Raw genomic sequence first — 15,135 nt, forward strand, 5'->3', positions numbered from 1 at the left:
CCTCTTCCAAATAGCTCCATTATCAGCATATAGGGAAGCCCGAACACACCTACCTACATTCAAAAACACATAGTTAATTATAATGTTGAACAAAATAGGACTGATAGAACTGTCTTGTGGAATACCATTGTCATCTCCATAGGCATCATGAAATGGATCCTATTTTAACTCGAAAAGAGTGATTAAATAAGGACAAAACCCAGATATATAATCTCCCACCAAAACCAAGTCTTTCCATCTTAATCAGTAGGCCTTCTCTCCACATAGTGTCATAAGCCTTTTCAATGTCAAAAAAGTCAGAAGCCATTACTTCTTTCATGACCAGAGTGTTTTCAACTTCATTGCTCACCTTTACTAATGCATCCAAAGTAGATCTACCTTTATGGAATCCACTTTGACATCGACTCAATAAACCTCTAAGTTCAAGGCAATATGACAACCTATTGACTATCATCTTTTCCATGAGTTAGTGGTCAGTGCTATTGGTCTATAACTATCAGCACATGAAGGGTCTTTACCAGGCTATACAAAAGGTAATATTACTGCACGTTTCCTACCAGAAGGTATAACCCCCTCACTCCAAATCGTATTAAATAATACCAGTAGAACATGTATGACCTCATCAGGTAGATAGTTAAACATTACATAGCACAACTGATCATGACCTGGGGCTGTATATCCACAGCCTATTACGGCTGAACGCATTTCACATATGGTAAAATCAGCATCCAAAGAAGACTCAACAGTATCCCTTTTCTTATACACATTAACATAAGCATTTAAAATCTCACACCTGCATTGTTTATATACAGTAGCAGTCAAAAGTTTGGACACACTCATTCAATGGTTTTTCTTTATTGTTTAAATCTTTTTTCTACATTTGTAGAATAATAGTGAAGACATCAACACTATGAAATAACACGTATGGAATCATGTCGTAACCAAAAAAGTGTTAAGCAAATAGACACCCTTTGCCTTGATGACAACTTTGCACACTCTTGGCATTCTCTGAAGCAGCTTCATGAGGTAGTCACCTGGAATAGATTTTAATTAACAGATGTGCCTTGTTAATTTGTGGAATTTCTTTCCTTCTTCATGCTTTTGAGCCACTTAATTGTGTTGTGGCAAGGTAGAGAAGATAGCCCTATTTGGTAAAAGACCAAGTCCATATTATGGCAAGAACACCTCAAATAAGCAAAGAAAAATTAAAGTCCATCACTACTTTAAGACATGAAGGTCAGTCAATCCGTAAAATGTCAAGAACTTTGAAAGTTTCTTCAAGTGCAGTCACAAAAACCATCAAGCGCTATGATGAAATTGGCTCTCACGAGGACCGCCACAGGAAAGGAAGACCCAGAGTTACCTCTGCTGCAGAGGATAAGTTCATTAGAGTTACCAGCCTCAGAAATTGCAGCCCAATTAAATGCTTCACAGAGTTCAAGTAACAGACACATCAACTATTCAGAGGAGACTACGTGAATCAGGCCTTCATGGTCAAATTGCTGCAAAGAAACCACTCAACACTGGGGCCCCACAAGGGTGCGTTCTGAGCCCTCTCCTGTACTCCCTGTTCACCCACGACTGCGTGGCCACGCACGCCTCCAACTCAATCATCAAGTTTGCGGACGACACAACAGTGGTAGGCTTGATTACCAACAACGACGAGACGGCCTACAGGGAGGAGGTGAGGGCCCTCGGAGTGTGGTGTCAGGAAAATAACCTCACACTCAACGTCAACAAAACTAAGGAGATGATTGTGGACTTCAGGAAACAGCAGAGGGAACACCCCCCCATCCACATCGATGGAACAGTAGTGGAGAGGGTAGCAAGTTTTAAGTTCCTCGGCATACACATCACAGACAAACTGAATTGGTCCACTCACACAGAATTGGTCCACTCACACTACCTGCCCTCTACAACCTCAGGAGGCTGAAGAAATTCGGCTTATCACCAAAAGCACTCACAAACTTCTACAGATGCACAATCGAGAGCATCCTGGCGGGCTGTATCACCGCCTGGTATGGCAACTGCACCGCCCTCAACCGTAAGGCTCTCCAGAGGGTAGTGAGGTCTGCACAACGCATCACCGGGGGCAAACTACCTGCCCTCCAGGACACCTACACCACCCGATGCTACAGGAAGGCCATAAAGATCATCAAGGACATCAACCACCCGAGCCACTGCCTGTTCACCCCGCTGTCATCCAGAAGGCGAGGTCAGTACAGGTGCATCAAAGCTGGGACCGAGAGACTGAAAAACAGCTTCTATCTCAAGGCCATCAGACTGTTAAACAGCCACCACTAACATTGAGTGGCTACTGCCAACACACTGTCAATGACACTGACTCTACTCCAGCCACTTTAATAATGGGAATTGATGGGAAATGATGTAAATATATCACTAGCCACTTTAAACAATGCTACCTTATATAATGTTACTTACCCTACATTATTCATCTCATATGCATACGTAGATACTGTACTCTATATCATCGACTGCATCCTTATGTAATACATGTATCACTAGCCACTTTAACTATGCCACTTGGTTTACATACTCATCTCATATGTATATACTGTACTCGATATCATCTACTGTATCTTGCCTATGCTGCTCTGTACCATCACTCATTCATATATCCTTATGTATATATTCTTTATCCCCTTACACTGTGTATAAGACAGTAGTTTTTTGGAATTGTTAGTTAGATTACTTGTTCGTTATTACTGCATTGTCGGAACTAGAAGCACAAGCATTTCGCTACACTCGCATTAACATCTGCTAACCATGTGTATGTGACAAATAAAATTTGATTTGATTTGATTTAAATGACACCAATAAGAAGAAGAGACTTGCTTGGACCAAGAAACACGAGCAATGGACATTAAACCGGTGGAAATCTGTCCTTAGGTCTGATGAGTCCAAATGTTAGATTTTTTGTTCCAACCACCGTGTCTTTGTAAGATGCAGAGTAGGTAAATGGATGATCTCCGCATGTGTGGTTCCCACCGTGTAGCATGGAGGAGGAGGTGTGATGGTGTCAGGGTGCTTTGCTGGTGACACTGTCAGTGATTTATTTAGAATTCAAGGCACACTTAACCAGCATGGCTACCACAGCCTTCTGCAGCAATACGTCATCCCATCTGGTTTGTGCTTAGTGGGACTAGAGCAGAACTGGTTTGTGCTTGTAGAGCAGAACTGTATCCATGCATTTCTCTTGACATACTTAATGACTCTACATACTAAAACTCTCTTTCTTTGGAAATCAAACAGATCCTCATGAGTCATTCCTACGCAACACTCTGTAAGCCCTATTACTTTTTCAAATAGCCGCAGCGCACTCTTCAGTCCACCCACTTTACTCACTGGTACATATAAATTCACAGCACTCAAAATCAGAGGTCACAGAGGCAGCACATACATCACCCAGCCTCTCAAAAGACAACTGTCCAACAGACTTTAAGCAATGATCACCAAATGTTTCCCAGTCTGCTTTATGAAAGCCCAAACTTCTGAATGGTACTCTACCTGGAAGAGTAATATCACAGTTCATGGTACACGAAATCGGGAAATTATCACATCCAACAGGACGCTGGGTAGGACGTTTACATCCACCTTAGCCAAATACATTTAAACTCAGTTTCACAAATCCTGACATTTAATCCTAGTAAAAATTCCCGGTCTTAGGTCAGTTAGGATCACCATGTTATTTTAAGAATCTGAAATGTCAGAATAATAGTAGAGAGTGATTTATTTCAGATTTGATTTCTTTCATCACATTCCCAGTGGGTCAGAAGTTTACCTACACTCAATTAGTATTTGGTAGCATTGCCTTTAAATTATTAACTTGGGTCAAACATTTCGGGTAGCCTTCCACAAGTTTCCCACAATAAGTTGGGTGAATTTTGGCCCATTCCTCCTGACAGAGCTGGTGTAACTGAGTCAGGTTTGTAGGCCTCCTTGCTCACATACGCTTTTTCAGTTCTGCAAAAAAAAACTCTATAGGCTTGAGGTCAGGGCTTTGTGATGGCAACTACAATACCTTGACTTTGTTGTCCTTAAGCCATTTTGCCACAACTTTGGAAGTATGCTTGGGGTCATTGTCCATTTGGAAGACCCATTTGCGACCAAGCTTTAACTTCCTGACTGATGTCTTGAGGTGTTGCTTCAATATATCCACATAATTTTCATTCCTCATGAAGCCATCTATTTTGTGAAGTGCACCAGTCCCTCCTGCAGCAAAGCACCCCCACAACATGATGCTGCCACACCTGTGCTTCACGGTTGGGATGGTGTTCTTCGGCTTACAAGCCTCCCCATTTATCCTCCAAACATAACGACGGTCATTATGGCCAAACAGTTCTATTTTTGTTTCATCAGAAGTACGATCTTTGTCCCCATGTGCAGTTGCAAACAGTAGTCTGGCTTTTTATGGCGGTTTTAGAGCAGTGGCTTCTTCCTTGCTGAGCGGCCTTTCAGGTTATGTCGATATAGGACTCGTTTTACTGTGGATATAGACCCTTTTGTACCTGTGTCCTCCAGCATCTTCATAAGCTCCTTTGCTGTTGTTTTGGGATTGATTTTCACTTTTCGCACCAAAGTACGTTCTGATGATGTCAATTAGCCTATCAGAAGCTTCTAAAGCCATGACATAATTTTCTGGAATTTTCTGTTTAAAGGCACAGTCAACTTAGTGTATGTAAACTTCTGACCCACTGGAATTGTGATACAGTGAATTATAAGTGAAATAATCTGTCTGTAAACAATTGTTGGAAAAATTACTTGTGTCATGCACAAATTAGATGTTCTAACCGACTTGCCAAAACTATAGTTTGTCTACAAGAAATTTGTGGAGTGGTTTAAAAATGAGTTTTAATGACTCCAACATAAGTGCATGTAAACTTCCGACTTCAACTGTAGATGCAGAGTTAGAAGCCATTGCGAGGTCCAGGCAGGATGTAACCCCTCTAACATCAACTTTTGTACCACATCTGTCATTAAGATATACTAATGCTTGTTTCCATCATATCTTCCACAATATTAACATTAGTAACTATGTGTGCTTTCCCATAAACTATTATGAGTATTAAAGTCACCACACCATATCTCTCTAGAGCCCAATTCTCTTGATATTTCATCAAACATCGCTACAGATAGTTGACGACAAGGGTTGTACAAATTGTGTAACTTAATATTTCTACCTGCACTGTAGATTTCCACCATCACACATTCAGTTATATTATAATATTGTAGCGACCCGCACAGTGTTATGTGTTAGGCTAGTAGGTGGTTGTGTTGTACGTACCAGTAACCAGTGTTCGCAGGGTCCGACATGCCAATCAACCTGCTTTTTGCCAATCACGGGAATGCCTGGAATGTTCTGATGCCGGGCATCCTGGCGGTTGGTGGAGTGGCGTGGAGGGGGTTGGGCAGGGGGATGGAGCATTGGAAGTTAAGACCAGGTTTAGCCTTTGTTCTCTCTTTTACGTCTAGGCTTCACAAGAGAAGGTCACGATAGGCTTGTGGGTTTCATTTATTTGGCGTGGGCTACGGCCAAACAGTAGCCTGTGTAAAGTTGGTTTAATAAACCGTCAATTCGTAAACTCAAGCGTCTGTCTGGACAATTGTTCCTTTATGATCTAGTCAGGTCATTACAATATACAACACCTTCTCTTATGAACATAGCACAACCACCACCTTGTCCGAATTGATATATCACATCTGACTGAACAATTACCAGAAATAATAAAATCAAGATGTAGTCTAAGCCATGTTTCTAAAACACATCTCAATTCAGGTTTGATCTCTAAATCTATGACATGTTTCTTAAACTCCTGACTGTTAGCAATAAGGCTTCTGGCATTCCACTGAAGGATAAGAAAAAACATAACTCTACTTATCTTACTGAGACATTCCATCATTAGTATTATTAGGAGTCAACATATCAACAATCATGGCGACAGTAACATCTGTTACTCCTAAAAAACTGTTGCTGCTTCCACAATGATCTTCAACTTGACGGTTATTCTGTCCACAAACGCAGTCAGGTTGATAACCTCTCCAATGAAGGCTATAAAGTAAATCTGACTAACAATTAAGGTGTCCTTTGAAATGACACATTTGTGAGAGCAAGATTTCTGAGCAGGTTTCGTATCTGTGTCTGGATCTGCACCTGGCATCCACCAAAGGTTGCACTGTGCCCCCCCGCACAGTTTCACACTGCTCAAAAAAATAAAGGGAACACTTAAACAACACAATGTATCTCCAAGTCAATCACACTTCTGTGAAATCAAACTGTCCACTTAGGAAGCAACACTGATTGACAATAAATTTCACATGCTGTTGTGCAAATGGAATAGACAAGAGGTGGAAATTATAGGCAATAAGCAAGACACCCCCAATAAAGGAGTGGTTCTGTAGGTGGTGACCACAGACCACTTCTCAGTTCCTATGCTTCCTGGCTGATGTTTTGGTCACTTTTGAATGCTGGCGGTGCTTTCACTCTAGTGGTAACATGAGACGGAGTCTACAACCCACACAAGTGGCTCAGGTAGTGCAGCTCATCCAGGATGGCACATAAATGCGAGCTGTGGCAAGAAGGTTTGCTGTGTCTGTCAGCGTAGTGTCCAGAGCATGGAGGCGCTACCAGGAGACAGGCCAGTACATCAGGAGATGTGGAGGAGGCCGTAGGAGGGCAACAACCCAGCAGCAGGACCGCTACCTCCGCCTTTGTGCAAGGAGGAGCAGGAGGAGCACTGCCAGAGCCCTGCAAAATGACCTCCAGCAGGCCACAAATGTGCATGTGTCTGCTCAAACGGTCAGAAACAGACTCCATGAGGGTGGTATGAGGGCCCGACGTCCACAGGTGGGGGTTGTGCTTACAGCCCAACACCGTGCAGGACGTTTGGCATTTGCCAGAGAACACCAAGATTGGCAAATTTGCCACTGGCGCCCTTTGCTCTTCACAGATGAAAGCAGGTTCACACTGAGCACATGTGACAGACGTGACAGAGTCTGGAGACGCCGTGGAGAACGTTCTGCTGCCTGCAACATCCGCCAGCATGACCGGTTTGGCGGTGGGTCAGTCATGGTGTGGGGTGGCATTTCTTTGGGGGGCCGCACAGCCCTCCATGTGCTCGCCAGAGGTAGCCTGACTGCCATTAGGTACCGAGATGAGATCCTCAGACCCCTTGTGAGACCGTATGCTGGTGCGGTTGGCCCTGGGTTCCTCCTAATGCAAGACAATGCTAGACCTCATGTGGCTGGAGTGTCAGCAGTTCCTGCAAGAGGAAGGCATTGATGCTATGGACTGGCCCGCCCGTTCCCCAGACCTGAATCCAATTGAGCACATCTGGGACATCATGTCTCGCTCCATCCACCAACGCCACATTGCACCACAGACTGTCCAGGAGTTGGCGGATGCTTTAGTCCAGGTCTGGGAGGAGATCCCTCAGGAGACCATCCACCACCTCATCAGGAGCATGCCCAGGCGTTGTAGGGAGGTCATACAGGCACGTGGAGGCCACAGACACTAGTGAGCCTCATTTTGACTTGTTTTAAGTACATTACATCAAAGTTGGATCAGCCTGTAGTGTGGTTTTCCACTCAATTTTGAGTGTGACTCCAAATCCAGACTTCCATGGGTTGATCAATTTGATTTCCATTGATAATTTTTGTTTGATTTTGTTGTCAGCACATTCAACTATGTAAAGAAAAAAGTATTTAATAAGAATATTTAATTCATTCAGATCTAGGATGTGTTATTTTAGTGTTCCCTTTATTTTTTTGAGCAGTGTATAATCTATGGACATAGAAAGTGAAACCCCAGAAATTACCCCCCTCAGCATAGCCGAAGTTCCAGGGACATGACTTGTGATTTTCTTCCCTATGAGTTTTCATTTTCAGAATCTTCCCTTGCTGAACATGGTCAGCACATAATATTTTAACAGTCTACCATTACCAATAAATCGGGGTAATGTGACTTCCCCTATCTCTTTCTTAACGGCATTGGTTAGTCGAATATGGTGTAAATGAGACCCCGTGGTCGCATCAAACATGATTACAACTTTCCATTAAGAGACATCATGTATTTTGTTTTTTCGCTACCATTACCCTCTTCACGGACTCAACACTAGAACTGTCACGTGCCATTCTTTTTTATTTCACTTTCCACAACAGACCATCCCGGACCATGACTTTCATCATCCCCAACCATACCATCAGAACTATCATCCATGTCCAGCACAGCTGTCTCTAAAACCGCCTACCATATAGACCGATGGATTCTATTCCACTTCCTTGTTTGAAGTCGAACCTCACGCGTCCACATTTACAGGGGCTTTAAAATTACCCATGACATCACGTGCCCTGCGTATCTTCAAAATGATTCAGTAAAAAAAACGTTTCCATTATTTGTCGCAATAAAGTTCGACAAAATAAAAATCAACCCGTTGAACAAATAAAAATGTTGTCGATATTTAAAAAGTTTCTCCTATATCTGCCGTTTTCATTACACATATCGCAAATGTTTTTTATTGCGACATTGCTTTTGTCGAATAAACCCGGGGTCAATGGACAATGGGCTGATACCCCATTTCATGAGTGCACAATCCATAAATCAGGCTGTACAGTGCATATAAGTAGCCAATGCCCCCAATGCTATTCTGAATTCAAACACATCTACAGTACGATTTTAACTGATGTTTACATTTTGTTTTTCAAATTAACTTAGAATGTAATAGGAAAGTTGGCAACTTAGAACGTCTTTTGTTTGATTTCTATAACACTATTCCAACCTTGTTTAGCACGTTCGAGTCCAATTGTGGCATGATTCCACTATTTTTATCCGTTTGCATCAGTTTCAATTAGGAACTTTTATTTTGAAGGCGATCCGCTGATTCCACAATTGTTGCTCACGCTAATGTTGTTCACGACACACACGTATGAACAGTGGCCTACACACACAGGGCTCTTCCGGCTGTAGATAATCCTCCTCCCTTTTCCCTGCACGCATTCCAAATGAAATCATGAAGGGATTGTAGGCTACTAGAAGCAACGGGCTTTGACAGCAGCTAGGAAAAACAGCGAGGAGCGACCATTCAGGAGATAATTGTTAGGTTATACAGATGGATAGGCTATTTACACCGTTTTAAGGAACCGGTTCGTTTGACGACTGGATGCGCAATTTTAAACACTTCCTTGAAATGTCACAGAATGTCATCATCGCCAATCTTGAATCGCATATCTTCCTTGGCTTCGTGAAAGAAATTTAGAGAGAAAGAAACGACGATTATTTTCACAAGCAATTTACTCTTATTCTTTCAAGCAGGATGGTTTCATACAGTTTAATATTCACTTTAGTTATTGCTGCGGCATGCAAAGTTATAGGTGAACCACAAACTGTGTCTTCACACGCAACGCAGTTAAATTCAACACCAACCCCCCATGGAGGGGATTTGTCAAATAATATCACAGATCATGCACAGACCGAATCAAGAATTTATTCAATATTACAATATCTTCCGACTCTTAAAAATATTGTAATTATTATCTGCGTGCTAACAGCTGTTCTCATCACGTGCTTGGTCATCAAAGTGATCAGGTAAGCTGATTTATGTTTACACCATACCAATAACTATTATAGCCAACTGAATTATCCTAATTAAATAGTCCTTGTATAATATGCTATACTATTCTTATAAGACAACTAATTTGAGCATTCATAAAGATCCTCCTTGTTGATTATGTCATGCAGCATGTAATAGGAAAGTTGGCAAGTGGGGGATGTGTTCTCTCTATTGCAGCAACTATCATATTGTGTCAGTAATTGCTGTTGGGAATATCTAAATCTTAAAATATCTAATGTTAAACACCACTACATTAGGCTACATCAGCAATGCCATAATCACTTCCCACACCAGGTGGGCAGTAGGCCTAGCTCCTAGAGTGTGCAATGTGTGTGGCAGGTGGGCAGTAGCTCCTAGAGTGTGCGTCTCTCCTTTATTTTCAAGTTTTCTACTCCGCTAACCAGCACCTCACCTAAATAGGTGTGTGTTTCTTTTTCTTCTAGATTGGGCAGTAGGCCTTAACCACAATACACTGCATTAATCCTGTCCATATGGCAAAACAGCCATGTCAGGTTCTGCTTGGTTCAAGGTGAGAAACTACTCCACACCTCTTGTCTCATTATCACAACCCTTCTCTGGTTTGTCATAGATCTGGAAGGAGAATAAGGAAAACACGAAAGTATGACATAATCACTACACCAGCAGAGCGAGTAGAGATGGATCCTTTGAATGAGGAGAATGAGGAAGAAGAGGACTCCACCCTCTTTGATGTCAAGTACAGGTAGGTAGGTTTGTTATGGGTCTACTCGTATCAGTTCCAGGCGTCCTAATCCCAACGTGACCATGCTATCCTATCCCTGGACAGCAGGGCCTCTGATTTTTGAATAGATTAAAACCTAAACGTCCCTTATCTATCATCAATGTTTAATACTATATTTTCTTAAATAGGATGGAAATTGAGACAAAATATCCAAAGGAACGTATCAGAGAGGAAGTAGGTCTACAATCTACTTTTGATATTTTGTCTCCAATTCTGCCCTGTATAAGAACCCACACCACATACATTTATTTCAGTGTAATTGATTAACTCATTAAATTAAAGTTATAGATATGTTTTTGTCCCATCCATGAATGTGCAACTTCCTCAGAGGTATGTTCTGTTTGTAATGCAAAAAGGATGTGTACTTAGGCCCTTCTTCATACCATCTCAGTTTAAAAACATAAGGACAAAATTAGAGCATACAGAAATGTGTTATATTGGCTTTTTTGTGTAATCTCCACTACTTTCATTGCCAGTGCTTAAGCGTAATTAAACATTTTACAAGGTTACAATAATTGTTTTCCCTTATATGTTTCATCATTAAAGGTTTTCTGTGCGGAAAAGCCACACACGTTGCTTTTGCCATAATTGCACATTTAGAAAATGTTTGAACCTGGGATATTTAGATTTTAGACTGTCTGCTTAATAAATACTAAATTACGATGAACATGAAAGTGGGGAACTGTTTGAGCTCAAATGTATCTGTTCAATATCATCCATCTGACATGGTTTGGGAAGTTCTTAATGTTGACTGAACCTATGGTGTTATTTCAGGGTAACGTAATTACTAGCTATAAGCTAAGAAATAACATGCAACAATTGTAATTACATAGGAATAACACAAATTACTTGTCTGTTTCATTGTGATTCAATAATACAAGAACCACTATGTAATATTTAGTACCAGCTAGCCTAGAACCATGTTACCAAATTCTTTGAAGTACTACAAAGTATCCATTGTTACTAAAATACCAGGGGAAATGGAAACAGTACTGTACAATAAAGTCACATGCTTTCATGTGTTGCAACATTTCAGGTGTTAACATTAGGGTTCTCCCTTCCGTCCTTTCAATTGTTCTTTGACACGGTCACAACTTCCTGTGATGAAGATATGGGCTCCTGTTTACCTGACATTCTATGCTTATAAGTCAAACTCTCCCATACCCAGTGGACAGTAGACTTACAAAAGCAAACAGCGGAGTGGTAAATCAATAGCTAGTATTTATAAACATTGTTTTTCTCCTGTAAGAAGGTTTATTTGAAACATGGTAGCTTGTGTTGATTGAATAGGAAGCCAGGTCTGTCTGATTCTACACTATTCACAATTTAGCAACATTTCACACGAACCTATAAATGCACATTTCTATGTAGACTACTGTAATTATGTATTGTCATTTGTTTTTTAGGTGAATGCCAGCATTAAACAGAGGATGTTGGATTTTAATCCCACCATTTTCTCCAGTGGGAACACAACCCAAGGATATGTGGCCGAATGCAGTCTCCTGATGTCTTCAGTGTTTGGTAACTTTTGCCAAGTCTAGTCAAGTTTCCGATCTCACCGATATTTGCAGAAAAGGTTACCTCTGTGGTCTGGTATTCTAGAATGTATTCTGATTGTAAACATGCTGTATTTACAATCCTTTTGTACACATCAGACACTTCCAACGCAGAAGGTTCCTCTTCAGACGGATGTTGCCAATAGATTGTGAATTGGGGCTAGCTCAGTAAATTTGAATCTTCTTTAAGCAAAAATAAAATACATAGAGAACATTTGATGGCTTTTGCTGTCTGCAAGGCAATCCTTTTGCCGTCCTGTAATGCTTATGGTATATTATTCACTGTAATAATAAGATACAATCCTCAGAATAATATTTTATATGAATACTTATTTACTCGTCTGTTGCAAAGATTATTTTAATTATTATTCTTATTCCAAATATTACACTAACCACTCAAATGTGCATACACTGTATACTGTCTGAGGCTTTCTGTCCTCTGTCTCATAGTTTGTTTGGGTGCATATTTTTACTGTATGTGTTTGAGAGTCTCCCATTTTGCTGCTATCTCTAACCTGGGGTTGGATAAGGTTTCTAGTGCATATGTTTGGTCACAATGACAAACAAGTATATTGAAGAACAGGTCATAGAATATACTTTGTAGGATTTTGGAAATACATGTACGTTTCTCAAAGTTGGATTGTAAAATATATCAATGTATATTTGAATATACAAACACTATCTCATCTTTTTTTTACCATTATTACCTTGCCAGACATGTTCCGAGACCGGGTCATTGGTGTGTTCTAGTGAATGTAATTACACATAACAGGCAAATCCTGGTATTGCTTACACAGGCTTATTAAAAATGGTAACCGTAACCCAGGATTTTCGTGGCATGTTCCACATTTACTCAGAACTTGTGGAATTAATTATTTGATTGGTTCCATGCCACAATGATTGGCTTTGCGACTAGACTGATGTGTGATAGATATTTCTTTTAAGTGAAGGAATAATCATGGATAACTAACTACTCTTACAAAATGAATGCTTTTAAGCTGTTGATAGAAGAAAGTGTGAGAAGAGGGGGTTATGACTGTTGTAATATAAATGTATGCAGATTACTTTCAAATGAAATTGGCACCTACCTCTTTCCTGTAATAATTAAGAAAGTTGAAACCCCAAACAACGTCCCACCATTTAGACAGTTGCAGTATAATAAACTGACCAATGGACTGGCAAACTGTATAAAGTGCATGGTTTTTCTGTTTCAAAATAGAAGCAATTGAACAGCCAATGTGTATGTACAGTGCCTTTTAATTGGACCATACATCAGTAAATGGAGTGCATGCTTTCACATTCAAAAGCTTTACATTAGCCTATCCCTACAATTAAAACACATTGTTGGACAAAAGTTACCCATCAACTCAGGTATTTCAAGGCACCTGTGACGTGTCGCTCTAAATAGTCTAATACATAAGGAATACTTTTGATTGAAACAAAAGTACATGTTTAAAGAATCAGTTAATATGAAGAAATAACTCAAAGAATCATTCCATCCTTAGATAATGTGGTCTTTAGATCCTCTGGAAATGTTGTGTAGTAATATAAAAAAAACGCGTTGAATCCCTAATGTCACCTTGTCTGTTTAACCAGTTTTGTTATCTGAGAGTACACTATCAACTAGAGTACATACGGGGGGTTCCAGGAAACTCAAATTAATTCCATTTGAACTATCTGATAAGTAACACCATTAGAGGAACTTAAAACGTTCTGTTCAATCTTCCTATGCCACATTGTCAGAGAGCACATTATGATTTTGAGCTGTTAACTTGTTTTCCATTTAGATTTGTATTTTTCAGCCTGCAGTTCAAATAAATTACTGTTGAAGATTGACAGTAAGATTCAAGTTTTCCATTGTATACAAATATAAAAAACTTGAGTCCAGTTTGGATTATTATTTTATGTTTCAGTCATTAGAGGATTTTTATTTAGGATATTTTGAGTGTGATTTAGTTAATTCTGTAGTTTTCAATAATGTACAGGTAGTCTTGTTTCTTTGATTGTATTCTTGATATATTTCTTTTAGATGCATTGTTGCTAAAACATTTCCACCTTCCTCATTTCTCTCCTCTGCAATTGATTTCTTCTACAAATTCCTCTCTAAAAGGATAATAGTGTGAATGTTTCTGATCTTCAGTGCAGTGTTTGAATGTACAAGTAATTTATTTTGGGGTTTATGTCTCGTAACAATATTCATTTGAACTTTATTGAGAACTTTTATTTGAAATGAATATTCTGGTTAAGGCAGCTTTTCCTCTGGTAAATGCAATCAAAGCTGTCCTACTATATCTAGATCATTGCTAATTACCCTCATCCCAACTCTAAGCCAAAAATGCCTAAGTGAGAAAACCATTGTTTAATGCTTCTTTTGAAGAATATAGAAAGCATGTCTAGCTTGGTTTTTCTGTCACAGAAAATGTCATTGTAGAGTTAACTACCCACTGGCTGGCTCCATGTTTTTTTTTCCAAATAAAAGTACTCTCCCTCACCATCAACCATCCACCTCCTGTCTTGGTCTTGTTGAATAATTTTACTGAAGTGTGACATTTGCACTTGGTCAGTATTCATTTTTGCTAAGCCCTCGGCTTTTGGAGTTCCATATGAAGTCATGGTTGTATATCAGCAGTACTCTCTGGCCTTCTATTGGGACCCTATCACAATGTTCTACACCTTTCTGCAAACTTTTCTCCTTCCTGTAACATGCACACAGTTCCTTTGATACTACAGATGTACTTTCTATGCGCTTCCTGTTTCAATCACTGTAAAAGGCAAAAGGTAAATTACATTAGCCAATTTCAAGAAAGATTTCATTGTTTTAGTATGGTGTCCTTCTAAAACAAAAAGCACTTTCAGATCCAACACAATAATTTGCATAAAATAAATTTTAACAAAATGCTGAGGATGTATAGCTCAGACAGGAAAAACCTCAATATAGAATACCAAAGAATAATCATTAACACATTTTGACAGCAGGATATGTAAACATTTCTTCAGAATGTCCCATAAGCTGTGACCCCAAGGCCGTTTCAGGGGTAATTAGTTTAGTGGTATTGGTCACATACTGTTTCTATTTTTGCAGAACACAGACTTTCTTTTATGAAAAGATACGTTCATTACTCCGGAAGGCCCACTGACATCTAAAGTAAGAATAAGTCTATTTTTAACTGGAAGTGTAATAAGAGCAACATGT

The 15,135-nt window shown here is 39.9% G+C and overlaps 1 long non-coding RNA gene across 1 annotated transcript; it reads left to right on the forward strand.

The window, feature by feature from the left end:
- Positions 1-10,213: 10,213 nt before the first annotated feature.
- LOC112218570 lies at positions 10,214-14,440 on the forward strand. Its single transcript, XR_002948637.2, has 2 exons — positions 10,214-10,347; positions 11,793-14,440. It is a non-coding gene; the product is annotated as an uncharacterized LOC112218570 (long non-coding RNA).
- Positions 14,441-15,135: the final 695 nt, after the last annotated feature.

The sequence above is a fragment of the Oncorhynchus tshawytscha genome, linkage group LG19, assembly GCF_018296145.1.
Source record: "Oncorhynchus tshawytscha isolate Ot180627B linkage group LG19, Otsh_v2.0, whole genome shotgun sequence".
NCBI classification, from domain to species: Eukaryota; Metazoa; Chordata; class Actinopteri; order Salmoniformes; family Salmonidae; genus Oncorhynchus; species Oncorhynchus tshawytscha.